Genomic DNA, 14,559 nt, shown 5'->3' on the forward strand with positions numbered 1-14,559 from the left:
CTGAAAGAAAGTCAGAAACAGTGCTCACTGCTCTGCCAGACATCCAGACCTCTGTTCACATAACAGCATGGTCATCACATGGGAAAACTGCAGAAAGTGAAATGAAAAAGCAAAAAAGGTAAATAAATCAAACATAAAATAATGGATTGGGAAACCACACTCTTGTGCTTATCGGAACACTCCTTACTCAGAAGACTCTAAGTGCTTTTAAGAAGTGCTTAATTACACACTAGGTCTACCTGTGTGCCACCTCCACCTCCCGAAGTGGAAAGGCAACAAGCATTTTAATGAAGAAAAAGTCATCAGGTAGGAGCCAACAGGAGCGGCCACAACAGGAACTGAAGCAAGAACTCGGCACTGTCACGTGAGGGGAGAAAAGTCCTGTCACAGCTGGCAGAGTCCCTTTTTTTCTGCTTCATATTGGGGAAGGGAAGGGTCTTTCCTACACATACTGGGAAACTTAGCAAGTGGAAGAGGCTTCCTTTCTCCTTACCCACTGACTTCCAGCTTAGGGGTAAAAGGGCAAAACCAAACAGCTGTACAGTCAGATTTGCAGGAACTGATTAAGAAGCAACCCAGAAAAGATCTTGACAGAAACTTCTAGTCTTGGCTGGAGGATGTAATTTCCCAACAATAGCTGCGTCCCACTCCCACCTCCTCCTCTGGCCTTACATCCCCTGCAAGGATGCTTTGCCATGCTTCTCCCACCACCTTTGCCCCATCCCTCAACAGCATTTGTTTTGCTTCCCATTTTCCAGCCAACTCAACTCTATTGTAGCAAGAGGACCAACACTGAGATTGCCCTGTCCTCTTCTCTCCAGCTCTGCAGACACCTTGTATATCCAGAGAGTAAGAGCCACGTTTGAACCAGGAAGAGTAATGCTCCAGGTACGTGCCATGCTTGTGTTTCAACTTAACTCCCACCGAATGTAGGCATTAGAGAAAACAGAGAGGGTGCTCCTAAGTCTTTGGCACGGCATCAATCCATCTGCACTCAATCCATCCACCACTCAATGTTGAGCACACCTGGAATGCTACACTTTGAAAGCAGCTCCTTACACACCCAGCAATCTCCTCCAAACACACTTCTACTCAGAGTATTTGCTCAGTGCTCTAAATGCCTCATAACACTACACCCTCTAAAGACCCACCTTCTACAAAAATGGCTGCAATAATTCTACTACCAAATACACTGAATTGCAGATCCCTGAATGGAAGGTATCAGCCTCCTGCTATTTCAAAATGTAAGGCTTATTCTCCTGGCTTTGCAAAACAAGAGTGTTTGTTATGCTGTTTAAATTCAGAGAAAATGTTCACCGCTAATTATTTTTTCAGCCAAGAAAGTTCACCCTAAAGCTAATTTTGTCATTAATTTTTTTTAATGGATATATTTTACATAAAACATAGTGAGAGAACTGCAGAAATCCCTAGGACTTCAAACTTTTCTCCAAATTTTGCAGCTAAGTTCTATCAAGTACAGGAAGAAAGCTCTACTCCGCCTAACACTAACCTAATGGAGATGTTGCGTCCCCTACCTCAACAGGGAAGGAGATGATAGTTTACTTTTCAGCTGTTATTTTAAGAAGACCAAATTCATAAGTGGACAATTATTCTTTCACAACTGAAGAATAATGTTATTAATGAGCAGGATGATTAATTACATCCAAGAGCAGAAGTGATGAGTTTTGTGCGCCTGAGTGCGAGTGACACGAAGAGAGGTAGTGGAACTGCTGTGGCCACAGAGAGAAGCAAAAGCCAGGAGCACAAACTTCCTAGGTGCACAGAAGCAGATGAACTAGACAACTTACAGTATTTGTTTTCTAACACAACTCATACAAATAAAGTAGGAGAATTAGGTATTTTCTTATCTTTCCACTTTGAACACTTAGTATGCTGCCAAGCGAGTTTAAGATGGTTTATGAACCTGAAGAAAGTCACGTGGATTAATGTTAAAGCATATCAGTCCTGTATTTATACACACATCACACAGAACAGAAATATCAAGATGAAAATGTCCTTGTGAGGATGTCATTTACTTCAACAAGAAAAAAAGCCCACAACAAAAAAACAACTCCTCATTCACAAAATTCATATAACACGTTGTAATTACTCTGTATTGTAACCACAGCTATAATTTAGCCTTGTGATTTCTGATATTTAGGAAGACAAGCTATGTAATTTTTGTAAACAGTGATTACCCAAACAATCTGGCAGTCTAAGTTCAGATAAATCTATACCTACCAGTATATGCATACCTTTTCTCCCGTTTTTCACAACTGCTGTAAGGACAACCATGTATTCAAACATTCACACAGACATAACAAGTATTTCAAAGACTTAGTTCTTCCTCAAGGAAACAGGTTAACCTTCACTGCGTTGTTTAATAATCTTATTAAAATTGCTATGCTTGTTTGCCAGCTCAAAATAAAACTGACATAATTAAAGACTCACACCTGACAACAGTGTATAGTTGACAAGAACATCACATTACACTAAAAAGTAAGAAAGAAAACTGTAATTTAGGTGTTCAACTTTCAATCGAAAGTTTAGACTTGACACAACAGGTGCAGTAACAAGCTGGGACAGCCCTGAACACAGACTCTTGGGATTTTTTTGCCTAGACTCTGAGCCATTTTCCCCCCTAAGCTTTTGTATTCCAAAGCAAAGGAATCAAACAGTCACAGGAAAAGCAAAGTCCTATTTAAGAAAGGAATCAGTCTGACAAGTCACCTTACGGTCAGTATGAGCAAAGACTGACTGAAAGCTGAACAAATACACAGTCATAAGCTGTGGGTTTAGTCCTGAACAGCACACTTCAGCAGTAAAATAAAAATTAATCTCTCTTGCAAGTTCAGGAAGTAGTTTCACTCCAACAAAAGTTCTACAGCTCTCTCTCAGATATACTATTAAGCTAAACTGGGGAGAAAAATAAGAAAAATCTATTGCTGTGTAACTGTCTAAGGAGAAACTAGCAGGAGCCCTGAGGCCCCCTCAGTCTCAAAGTCTGGTGACTCAATTCTGCAGTGAGTTAACAGAGCACAGGCCCCTGATTACGGCTGGAGGAAAATTTTGTTATTTAATGTACTATGCCATTTAATGCTCGCTTTAGAGGCCTCATTAGGCAACAAAATAAATCAGTACATAAACACCATACATTGTTTTGAGAAATACATATGTGTTTTAGTGTTTATTATCTTAAAAGTCAAGTTATAGGAGCTTAAAGTCTCAGCTTCTCTCCTACATGATCTGGTTAGTGAGGTTTTTTTAATTCCTTGCACTTATATACACAAACATCTGTTTTGGTTTATGTTGTCCAGTGTCCAGTTTGGTATTTTCAGAAAAAAAATACAGCAAGCAAAAAAAAGCAGGGTGGAAGCAGTAACTTGCCCTAACTGGTTTGTCCTTCAATCATGCTGCATATGAACTTAATTTATAATACAGATGGAATATGTCAGCTCCTCCTGCTCTAGAGCAAACAATATGTAAACAATGCAGGCAAAGGGCTTAAGGACTTAATCTTGGTGTCAGGCTACAAGAGAGGCCACTAGGTAAATGTGAAATACAATGACAATACACACAACAATTCAGCTTAATGACATGACAGAGCAAAGACCTTTTTTTGTTTGTTTGTTTTTTTGTTTTTTTTTTTTTTTTTTCTGGAAGGCATTTGGCAATAGAGGAACAATCAAAAAACATGTAATACATAAGTTAGAAATGTAAATTAAAATCCACTTCCTGCTACAATGAACACTTAAAATATGCTATTACACCCTATATAAACTGTCTTTTTACCTGCCATAAGCCATGTAAAAAAAAATCCAGATTTTAATCGCCTGTGACAGCCAAAGAATTTGCTAAGAATGTACAAACAAATGATGTGGGCCTTCACCCAATAAGTGCCTGAAAGCTACCTGAGGTTCTGATGTAAAACTTACAGCAAGCTTAAAACCACCATCACTGTGAACCTGCTGATTTTCATGTAATTATTCATGTTAGTGAAGGCAAGCACATGGGTATGATTTGCAGAACTACAGCATTACTATGTACATTGCAACCATTTCCTCCATTACAAGTCCATTAACACTGAACTTTGGGAAAAGGTTACATTTTCATTCTGCCATACGAACTAGGTGAATTTCAAGTTCTGCCAAGTACATGAAAACAATACTGGGTTAAAAAAAGAATAAAAAGAAGAGAGATAAGGGCAGATCGTGGACTTTTTAGGTTTTCAGTTTGGTTTTTTATTTACTTTAAAGAAATACTTCCAAACAGCTTTTATGACACACAAAGTACCTTGAAAGCTGACAAACAACACTAAAGTCAAATTTTCATCATCGAAAGGAAGCAGATACACATAACTAGCCAGACTATATTCACTACAGCCAAAGCAAGCAATCTAGATCCACAGGACAGACGTCCTTTTAAACAAAATCAGCCAGCTCCAGACAGATAGCCAGAAACTGCAGGAGAATACATTTTTAAGTATATTTCATTTTTTCTGTACATAGAACTGCATAGATTAAAACACTGCATATCTAATCTTCCTTTGTATGAGACATAAGAGAAGGTGAGTTTCCTAACTAAAAGGGTTTTTACCTATGCTCCTGCCACACTTTCATGCAGCCAAAATCCAACAAGCTTGCGAAAACTTGCCAAAGCAGAGGTAATAAGAAAATATCAGTATTTATATGTGTTTTTCTAATGGCTCCTGCAAGGCCTAAAAAGCTTTATCTGATCTGCAGGAGGGCAACAAAACAGGCCAGCTATGCTGAGAATTTTTGGCAGTCTCCTGCAGATTCATCCAGATATCCATTGGCATGGCGGTTTCCAACCTCTGATTTACAAAACCCTAGAGGGTCAATGGGGCACACCTAACAGGTCTGTGAAAGGCAGCTAAAAAAAGCAAACCTATTATTAGCAGGCTCAAATTTGCTACAGAGAGCTGCACTTCCATTGGCATACTTCCGGGACTCCACACATAGTAAAAAATACTGAACAAACAACAAAACAAAACAAACCCCACCTCAATTTGGGCTAAAAACCCCAACGGGCAGAAACCTCTTCTTGGGTTACAGTGGCAAAGGGAACAGGGAAGAAGTGGGCGCGGAAGTTAACGCTGCGTTTACGGACACCTGATGACTCAGATCGAATTATCGCAGGGCAAAGTCGGCGCTGCCAGCCTTCCTCCAGCCACCCCAGGGGCAGGGAACAGGATTGTGCCTACCACAGATACTTCTTCACTTTTCTCCTGGAAATCCAGGCTACGTTAAGGAGTATAGTTACAGCCTAAATATTACATTACCAACTATGCATCTGCTTTTAGCAAAAGGCTCACAAACATCTCAAGATTCTCCTGAATCCTTTGGCTCCTGAAGTCAGACAGTTTCAACACTTCCATACTAAAGAAAAATGGCATAAATAAATCTTTAAAAAATTACAAGGCTTAAAATAAATTTATGTTTCCTAAGGGTAAAACACAGGCTTGGATTACCTCCCTTGAAAAGGGGAATAGAGAGCATGTAAAACCAGATGGTAACCAATTTATAACATTTTTTTATACATAAAGGGAGTAAGTGGCTGCACTACAATGCTTTGTAGTAATTGTTTACAAAACTGTTTATAACGTCAACGATGTTGATGTTATTTTCTATTTTTAATTTCTTTCTTACTTCAATGATGTCACACATGAACAAGACCATAGTAAAAATGGCTCATGCTAAAATCATACTTTCATTATTTTTATAAGAAGCATCTTATTAGAGAGGAAGATTTAAATGAAGTCATGCCTTCCTGAAGAACACATTTGAACAGGAGTGCAAATACACAGAGGGAACTTCTCCCTAAGGAGAGAAAGGGGAGGGGGAAATTACCTCAAAGATGTCTGTCATACCTAGAAACTCCATCCTCAGGGCTTGGATCGGGCTGCGCCTCAAGAGAGATGCAGCCACATAAGGCACAAACCCCTCAGTCCTCCTCTAATTTACATCAGGGTAGACAAGAAGCAAATTCAACAGTGCCAGAGGAATTCCATTAGTAGAACTGAAAGGAAAATAAGGCCACATTTTCTGAATTACGAATACAGGGGTTTCCCTATCCTGATGCTTGTGGTATGCAGTCTCTCAGGGTGGATGGAACAGCTTCCTGGTTAATGTCTGTAGCATTACTGTTTAACTAATGGACATGTATTGTATAAATAAATTATAACGCAATAAAGACTGCCCTAAGAGTCTGAGTTATCTGGTGATTGCACCCCCACCAAAAGGCCTGTCAGCTGCTAGCCTGAGCAAAGGAGAGCAAAGACAATGTAGTTACTGTCCAAGGTACAAAAACACTGGACCACTATGGATGAGTGACAAAATTGGGGCAACATGTAGAAACAGGGCACAAATCACAAGGGCACCAGGACTGAGGTCAGACTTGGATCTGACTTGGTCTGATCACAAAGTCAGTGATCTTAATAAGTCTTTCATCAGAGATAGAAGGTACTTTATAAAACCGTCATTAAGCAATGAACCATTGCAAAATAACTGGTAAGTTTTAAACTATCAGAGCTGCAAGGGAAACAGAGAAATTCCGTCACTTCAGTCTCACAGTTTCCCAATAGATCAAGTACACACAAGCCACTTAACCCATGTCAAAAGAGAAATATTAATCCTGAACATACCATCCTTGTTGCATTGCCACTTATCTAAAGTTAAGCATTGGAAGGAAAGAGCAATCGTGCAGGAAAGACTGCACCAGGAAACAGAAAACAACAGATGGGGATGTCATGCTTTCCCACAGCATTGCAGTTATCCTGAATGCACAGCCTTATGAGAGACAAAACAGGAGAAGCTGTCCTGGTCTTCTAGACAGCTTTGCAATTTACATGCTGACTCAGGACTTAAAACAGCAAGCCACTGGATCAGGGGAATGTAAATTCTCAATGTGTCCAATTTGTCCTTTATCAACACTTTTTTTTTTAAGAAAAACAAAAAGTAAAGGGGAAGGTTTATCTATAAAACTGGTATCATTTTTAGTTTCAATTTTAAAAAAACACACAACTTTCATGGCACAAGGAATATGTTTTGCAGAGCAGGAAAGAGCTGCAGCTTTAAAGTTTTAATCATAGTAAGAAGCTGGCAGAACCCTAGTCTAAAAAAAATATTTTAACTACTATCTTTCAAGGCAGAAAGAATACTTTAACTACCAGACATACGTTTTCACTCAAGATGGTCTATCGCAGGATTTGGCTCTCACCTGCTTTTGCTACAGCCCCCTCTTCACAAGCATGAACAAGTCACTCACTCTCTGATTTTATTCCCCTGCCTGTAGCTTATTATTCTGCCTTGACACATATGGGTAGATAAAGATGTAGGTATAAAGGCTGTAAGGCATTTAGATTTTAAATCTACAGACTACACCTAAGCAGACCCCTAAGCCAACTACAGAAAGTACACAGGGCATACATTAAAATAGCACATTAAAAACATAGGAACCAAAAAATTATCACCTCTATCCTGCAAAGTTAAAATCACAACTAGAAGAAACATATGCTGCTACTTCCGAGAACTGGAAATACCTGCAGGTTCAAAGTTGCTGTAGGTTAAAGCTTTTGAAAGATAGCAAAGAACATCTGAGTTGACAAACTAAGCATTTCTTGTTTGCTCACTTTAGCGCTGGCAAGCAGAAGGGATCCTTGCTGCCATAAAAAATAGCTTCTGTGTGTAAACTTTAATTTTCTTTTGAAATACAAAGAGTTCAAGACAAGACCAGCTACCATATATAATATCTTCCTTATCTATTCTGTGCTGTATTGGACATCTGTAATTCAAGTGGCCACTGCAAAGAACAAAGATGCATATCACATTACCTACCTTTATCATCTGCTACAGTCCTCTCTGTAATCTATGGTATGGTACACTACTGCCTTCTCACTAAGCCTGTATATGTCTTTTTTTACATTTTCTTTTTTTTTTTTTTCAAGAGCATAGTATTTTACACTACCTTTACTCACTCTACACTGTCTCAGCTTCAGCCCACTTGTTTTAACTTCTGCATGCTGCACCACAGTTAAGATTGGTCACCCCTGTCAGTTCTGCATTATTGCAAAACTCACAGCTGGACACGACAAACACACTATCCATCACCAGCCCAGGAGCAGGAACATCAACAAAGGTCTTGCATTTCCTCTCATTAAACATTCCTCTGTTGTTGAAGGATCTTAACCTTAACAGTGAGTCTTCTGTGTCCTTTTTTTACTTGTTGTTTTACTTGCTCCTGGAATAGCATTTCCCAACATTTTTCTATCTGAACTCTACTGTTGTACTCTTTCTTCCCTCTCATGTCCTTAGCTTCCCATACCTATCCTCTCTTTCTTTTTTCCCTCTCCTCTTGCACTCCTACCTCTTCTCCTGTAACAGCACGGGTTCTGTATGGTCACCCTGTAACCTGGTGGTGCAAAGAGAGATATGGAGCTATAAGCCTAGACAAATCTCTTGCTTCAGTCTCCAGAAGCACTCCCAAGCAGCCCCCAAGCTGGGACACAGCCAGAGGCAGGTGACAGGATTTAACCACCAGCACTCACATGCAGTGAGCCAGCAACTACCTGTACCTAGCCTCTAACACCTTGCACCTCACTAGCAGGGAACTGCTGGCATGTGGGGAGGTCTTTGGCACCCACACGCCACAGACAAGCTGGCTCGCGTTTTTGGATTCCCTCTCAAAAGGACAATGTGTGAAGTGTTACTGGCAGACTTGCTGCACTGCAGCTCCAGGCGAGGGCTATCTTCTTTCCTTACTGCCTGCACAACCTAGGAAACACACAGCCTCAATTAGGAAAGCTTTAACTTCTTGTTTTCTTGAACACAACCCAAAGCTTCAGATCAGTTACATACACAGGTTAAATATGATGTTCCAGGTACAATCAGTCACATTTAGTTTGCTTCCACCAGCTAAGCACAGGATGGGGGAAATAAAAACTGACAACAAGCTATTCTGTTATGTCATATTTTACATTATCTGCTGCCTTCTGACAGGAAGGCAGAAAAACTGTATTCCCGAATATCGCCCTAAGAAAAAGGTCATGTCTACACTGCAGAGGATCAGAGAAAAGAATAAGCTCAGCCAACTAACATCTGCAGAGACTGGCTGAGCTACAGCCAGTCCATTTTCAGACTGACACCACTGTGGGTGCCCATCTAGTCTCCTCTACAGGAGAGATGCCCTGTTACAGCTGTATGGGAAATGTCTGCACAGTAAAACTGGCTCCATGAGCAAGTCCTCCTGAAATAACGCAACACACAGGTTTAAACTGCATGGACTATGCAACACTGCTGGCTCCTGTTCTGCTGAAGGTGCACAGCAACCCACCCACTGAGAAAAGTAAATTCATATTAGGTAAGAAAAAGATTCACCAAAGCTAAGCTACCACTGCTCAGGATACACACATACTGGTGAAGACTGTCAGCTGTTCCCCTTTGCTGACGCAAAGGAAACTGCCCAGAAAAAACACATAACTACTTAGGCACAGCAGACCTGCATCTGCTGAGGAATTAGGCATTCATCTTCTTGCAGCCTGCTCCCATTATTTGGATTAAATTACATTTGTGTACTTTTGTCTACAACCAAACAAGCAATTTCAAACTGAAATAGACACCCTTGTCTGTAACTACACCACTTAAAATGAAAATTAAAAGGAAGCAGAAATATACATGAGAATACCCAATAGACGTTATTGCTATAGGTACTAAAAGTCACAACAAGCATTTTGGGTTTTAGGCAGACCTGATATTTTCCCTTTTATAAACCTATAAACACACAAGAGTTTCTGGGCCGCACCTTCTAAATCTCAATGAACATTCAGTCACACACAACTTACTACCAGCAGCAGGTCCCTCTGGCGTGACAAACACTATTGCATCAGTGAGCCACACCAAGAGCTACGCTGACAGTCATAGCCTTTGAAGGAGAGGATCTTTATTGCACATGGGGCTGCATTTTTAAAAGACGTAAGAATGGCGTGGCTCCCTTATGATGACTCTTATCACTGAAATGCCTGTAACGCTATGTAAAAGACTTGTTGCTTTCATTAAGCAAAGGAAAACATGGTCCTCACTAATGCCTTGCTATGTACACCACAAGACACCCAATGCAGTCACCCACCGCAAGTCACCAGTCCCTTCCCTCTCTGTGATTCCACCGTATCAGAACAATCATCCAAATCTGGGCTCCTTTCCCACAGATCTGACATTCCGCACACACCTTTGCTGTGCCAGGAGTCTGGCACACTGTCACTCTCTCTCTCATGTTGAAAAACACAGTTTATCTTTTCTGAATCGGGATCAAAGGAAAAATATCTAAACGAACTTTGCTGTCCATCCCACATCCCTCAATGGCACACACTAAGTGGAGAGCCCATCAGGCGGCTGCCCCCTCCTCCCCAAGGCCTGTTTTCTTGATTGTTTTCTTGAAGATTATTTTCTGGTGAGCCATCGTGAACTCCTGCTTCTTCTTAAAAATTTACCTTACAGAACTATTCCAGTAACACCTAGAAGCTGCCGTTCTAAACCAGTCCGGATCGCTTGCTAGTGCCACGTAAAACTCACCATCCATTTCAACTGAACCCGCCACAGCACAGCGCCATGCTTTCGCCACGGATTACTCCCGATGCCGGGGGCGCACCTGGCCGATGGTGCCATCGGACAGCCGCAGCCACACGCCCGGTGACCATAGGGCCACCTCGGAAGCGACAGGGTCAGCTCCACTCGCTGTCCAGCTGCTCGCTGGCGAGCACGTCCCATCGCTGCAATGCACTGGCAAATTACAAGACCACTGCAATCCACTGACGGGTCACAGGACCCGGACGAAATCGCTGGAGGCTCCGACTTTAAATTTCCTGCCGAAGGGACTCAACGCTGCTCCGAAAGGCCGCGGAGTAGACCTAAACCGCGTATTTAGCACGCTATCATTTAACGTGCTCAGCTTCCCGGTATTTAAAGCCCAGCGCTGGAAGGCGGCGAGGACAGAGCGGGAGCCCTCCTCCCGTTTCCCGACCGATGCCCACACGTCCTGGGGACGCCGCTGCGGGACACGACCCGCCGCCCGGCCCTGGCCCGGGGCCCCGCCGAGGGATGCGGAGCACTGCGCGGCCCTTGGACGGCCGCGCCACCCGCGGGCTCCCGCACGGCCGCGGGGCCGGGGACACCAGGGACAGCGGCGGGGCCGGGGGGCGGCTGGTGGAGCGGCGCAGGCAGCGGCGGGATGGCATCTACCGGCGGCCCGGTTCCCAGCTCTCTACTCCCAGTTCCCGCTCCCGCCCCGCTCCGCCAGCGCTCACACCTGCCCGCCCCCCAGGAGCGGCCGCCGGGAGGAACCAGGAAGTGAACGGCGGCGGCGAGAGGCAGCGCGTCCCGGCCCTGCCCTTCCCCGCCCCGCCAAGGGCTCCCCGGCCCACGGACGGGCACCGGCGGCTGGCCCCGTGTTGCTGCGGACCGCATGTGCCGACTGCGCGTTAACGGCCCGGGCGTGCGGGTTCCTGGGGGGAAATGCGGGTTTTGTGAGGAAAAACCCCACACTTTTTTTGTTTTGACACGGAACAGATGGTTCTGCCTCAGCGGGCACCTCTGAGACCCAGGGTAGTTTTGGTTTGCAGGGATCCAAAACTGTTGGCACCCAGGGAGGAGCCGTACAATGCAGAGCAGTGAGGACCGGGGGACTGGAGTATCATTCTCAGGGAGTATCATTCTGGAAGGAGTAACATTCTCAGGGAGTTGGGACTGTTCAGTCTCGAGAAGAGACTACTGAGAGGGGACGTCATTAATGTGTATGAATCTCTAAAATGAGGGGCATGTGAGTGTGCCAGAGACGGAGCTGGGCTCCTCTCAGTGGTGCCAAGCACTAGGATGCGAGTGGCAGAAACTGATGCACAGCAAGTTCCACCTGAACATGAGGAAGAACTTCTTTACTGTGTGGGTAAACACTGGAAGAAGTTGTACAGAGAGGTTGTAGAGTCTGCCTCACTGGAGATACTAAGAACTGTCTGGACACAATCCTGTGCCGTGTGCTCTAGGACAGCCCTGCTAGAGCAGGGAGGTTGGACCAGATGACCCACAGTGGTCCAACCATACCTGTTCTGTGACTGTGATTCTGTGACAGAGCGCTTCACTGCAGGTGTCATGTTCAGAGCCAGAGCAAGGGCTGAGTTTGCTTGACACTGTCCATGTCAAGCCACTGCTTCCAGTCTTTGTGGCCTTGCCCAGGTATTAATCATGCAGTGCAAATCTTCACAATTTAGGGGTTTGCCTCAGGCTGGCTTTATTTGGGCTGTGTTGATTTGGCACAGCCTGTTTTTTTGGTAGTGGGGGAAGGCCAGAAGTGGCCTCTGTGAGAAGTTGCTAGAAGCTTTGACCACATCTGACAGAGCCGATCTGGTGGCTCTGAAGATGAACATGCTGCTGGCCCAATTAGAGAGGCTGGTAATGCCTCTGTGATGACACATTTAAGAAGAAAATCAAAACAGTGCACAGGCAGTTTTTTCCAGGGGTGGTGAGGTGCCACCAGGGCCATCCCGGCACAGCGTATGGCTATGCACCATGGCCATCACCATCTGTGCGTGACCCGCAGTGAGCTTTGCCTGCTTGGCCACCCCTGGCCAACTGTGCTGCGAGCAGAAGGGCAGGGGTGGCAGTGGTGGTGGCTTCTCCTTCCTGGTGCCCTGCATGAGGAGAGGCACTCAATAGCGCCAGTGCTGGGGTGGCCGCCACTGCCCACTTGACTCCCTGATGCGGAACCTAGACGAGATCAACCTCTGAGCACTGCAGGATCCTGCAAGAATCTTTGAATTGGTGGAACTTGTTTACCATGGTACCTACAAGCAGTTTTTCTTCTAGTCAGAGAAGAGGAGGAAGTGAGGACATGTGAGGGAGAACGACACGGTGGCACCCAGGTCAGTGGAAAAGGAAGGGGAGGAGGTGCTCCAAGCGCCAGAGCTGAGATTCCTCTGCAGGCTGTGGTGGGGACCATGGTAAAGCAGGCTGTCCCCTGGCAGCCCATGAGGTCCAGGGGGGATGCGGAGATCCACTCACAGCACATGAGAGAAGTACTCATGCTGGAGCAGGTGGATGCCAGGGAAAACTGTGATCCAGCAGGAGACCTGAATGCAGAAAGAGAGCCCCTGCTTCCAAACTAGAGCAGCCTATCCTTAGAGGACTGCACCCCATGGATGAGTGACCCATGCCACAGCAGTTTCAAGAAGACTGTTTGCCCATGGGAGGGACCCCAGGGCATAGCAGAGGAAAGACTCCTCTCCCTGAACAGAAAAAAATCTCAAGTGACAATCTGACCAAAGCCCCCACACCCTGTCTCCCTGCACTGTCAGTGGGAAAGAGGGAGGGGCTGGGGGGGGAAAATATTGTTTAAAGGTTTATTTTACTTCTCATTATCCTCCTCTGACTCTGTTAATAATAAATTTACTTTATACATTTAAATTTGAACCTCTTTTGCCCTTAGAGTGTTTTCTTCCAGTCCTCATCTCAACTCATGAACCCTTCATTTTTTTTTCCTCTCCTCTGCCCAGCTGAGAGCAAGAGAAGATCAGCAAACAGCTTTCATGGGTGCCTGGTGTTTAGCCAGTGTCAAACCATGACATGGACCAACACACACCATTCATTTACCACAAGGAAGTTAAAGATACTGCTTTGCCTTTGTTAAAAAAGAAAAAACAAATCCAACATACAAACCCCAACAAACCCAAGAAACAAGTGGCATCCTTTTTGTATGATAAGCTTCACCACTGCCTTGTGCTGGAATTTGAATGTTCTCAGAAGGGCAAGATGTTGCCTTCTGCCCTCCCTGACAAACAAGGAGCCAAACCTGGGCTGCTCCCACCTTAAAAAAAACCTGCTGTTTGCATGTGAACAAGATTTGCTAGCTGAACCTCTGAACTATGGAGGAATTTGACTAACATTTGGTAGACTCTAAGCTGGGGTGGCAGAAGTGGGAAAAAAATTAACACATCACACTTTCCTGGCAATTGTAACTGTTAGCTGCTGTGGGTTAAGCCATCAGAGTCTAAGTCTAAGTCTAAGTCTAAGTCAGGAACTAAGATGAGAGCCAGAATGTCATCTCCCTATGCTCTCAGTGGAAATCATAGGGTGCATCTGCATTAACCCTGTCTCAGGTCAAGAATTCACTCACATCTTCAGAGAGTTTCTGGTTTCTTCTCACTTCTTGTTTGGTTCGCACTGTGCAACATGAGGACACCAGTATCGCACTTCAAGTCAAATGAAGGGTTAGTCTGTGCTGGACAGCAGCACTGGCAGATGCTATTTTAGAGAGAACATACAAACCAGGGTCCTTTCATGCATGAGCACTGCCTTTGTCTGGCACTCCTCTGAGCCAGCAAGCAGACCTGGCCCTGCTCACCTCCCTAGGGTGAGTGGGGAGGACAAGCTACCCAAGCTCCCAGCTCTGCCAGGCTCCACTGCTGGCTCTCCCCACCAAGAAGCAGTAAGCAATCCCCATTCAACCCTGGGGTGCAGAAATGTGGCTCCTTTCAGATGCAGGTAAGCTGTGGGCAGA

This window comes from Onychostruthus taczanowskii, unplaced genomic scaffold, assembly GCF_017590055.1.
Source record: "Onychostruthus taczanowskii isolate IOZ18803 unplaced genomic scaffold, ASM1759005v1 scaffold28, whole genome shotgun sequence".
Classification (NCBI taxonomy): Eukaryota; Metazoa; Chordata; class Aves; order Passeriformes; family Passeridae; genus Onychostruthus; species Onychostruthus taczanowskii.